This window comes from Manacus vitellinus, unplaced genomic scaffold, assembly GCF_001715985.3.
Source record: "Manacus vitellinus isolate BGI_N305 unplaced genomic scaffold, ASM171598v3 scaffold_144_pilon, whole genome shotgun sequence".
NCBI classification, from domain to species: Eukaryota; Metazoa; Chordata; class Aves; order Passeriformes; family Pipridae; genus Manacus; species Manacus vitellinus.
Window position 1 is genome coordinate 102,592 of NW_021939031.1, and position 1,837 is coordinate 104,428.

The following is a 1,837-nucleotide window of genomic DNA, read 5'->3' on the forward strand; positions in this document are numbered from 1 at the left end:
AGCTGGGAGATACAGGACAAGACAGGGCAAAGGGGCACTGACTTCCTCCTCACCTGCCTGGGGGTCCTGGGGCATCTTCCTCTTCCTCGCAGCCTTCAATTTTGGCTGCATGTGCGGGTCCCCACCCCCGATGGAGCAGGACTGGGCACTGTGACTCTGATCCTTGATTCCAAATCTCCTTCTCTCTTTTTCTCTTCCTGTGTCCCTTTCCTCGGGGTGATCATAAATGCCAGAACTGCTGTAGACTCCCTTCCCCAGCCATGGATTACCCATTATGGTTCCAGAGTTACCAAAAATAAAAGCCATTCCTGTTGTCACTCCAGTTCTCCAGCGGTGTTTCTCTTTCATTCCCCCCAAGGGATCCCTCAGGAAAAGAACCTGTTGCGGTGCCTCTGGGGCAGGCCATGACACGGGCTCCGACAGAGCCATGTGTGGGAAGAGCTGGGAGTGGAGAACTGGGGGGACATGGATACTGCGGGGGTTTGGAGGGTCCGTGGATTAAGAAAAGGGGGAACTGGGAGAACTGGAAGAGGCAGGAAGGGGCTTCAGAGGTACCTGGGTTCAAGGAAAGCAGGGCTAGGGGCGAGCTGACCTGGGATGGCTGGGAATGGTGGTCTGGGAGTCCCCAGGGTCAAGGAAACAGGAGATCCAGGGACTGAGAGAGGTGGGATGGTTGGAAAAGGGCTTGCAGAGCCAGGGAAATGGGTGCAGGGGTGTCCCAGTGCCCAGGAATGGGGGTTCAAAGGAGTGACAGTGTCAAGGAAAAGAGGAGGTCTGGAAGAGGGAGAGTGCCTGGGAAAGTGGTAGCAGGAGGGTATTGGTGCAGGATAAAGGGCTGCAGGGGGGTCCTGGAGCTGGGAAAGGGGCTGAAGGGGCATCTCAGTGTCATGGTCACCTCAGGGAAACTCAGGGGCACCTCATGGGCATGGTCATGGCCATCTCATGGGTTTTATCACCTCATGGCCATGGTTGTGTTGTGGTCATCTCATGGTCATCTAAGTATCACAATCATCTCATGGTCAGTCATCTCATGGTTTTGATCACATCATGGTCACAATCACCTTGTGTTCATGGTCATCTCACGGTCGAGGTTGGAAAAACCCTCCGAGACCTTTAAGGCCAACCATTAACCCACCACTGCCACGGCCACCACTAAAACATGTCCTGAGGTGTCACATCCACGCTTGCTTTGGGCACCTTCAGGGATGGTGACTCTACCACTCCTCTGTGCCAGGGCTGGACAACCCTTTCCCTGGCAAAAACATTTTCCTAATATCCATCTAAACCTCCCCTGGAACAACTTGAGGCCGTTTTCACTCAGATATTTTGTTGATTTTGGACGGCCCTCATTTGTGTCCCATTGAGGTCCCCTGATCTTTTCGGGGTCACCAGGCCCTGGGTAATGACCAGTGATAGATACAATTATTGTACTGACTATAATTCTATAGAAACATATTAATATATTAGTAGAGTAATAATGCTATTTACTCTATTAATTCTAATTAATAATTCTACTAACTATAATAATTTTTACACCATAAATAGAGTCCTAACATTTGTAATTTCATTACATTTTTACCTCCCTCAATCACATTAAACTTTTGGTTTCCACATGGGAAGAATAAATAGATTAAACAGCAAAAATAACAATTTCCTAATTTTTCTCCAGTTTATTCCCCTCCCCAGGCCCGGCTGGGTGCCCCCCACCTGCCACCTCCTCAGGGGAGATGAGATCTCAGGTAGCAGCTCCAGACTCCTCCTAGGCAGGTATCTCAGATGATTTTCCTTTTTTTTTGCATCCTGAATCTTCCAGGATCTATCAGAGACTCTTCCCAGG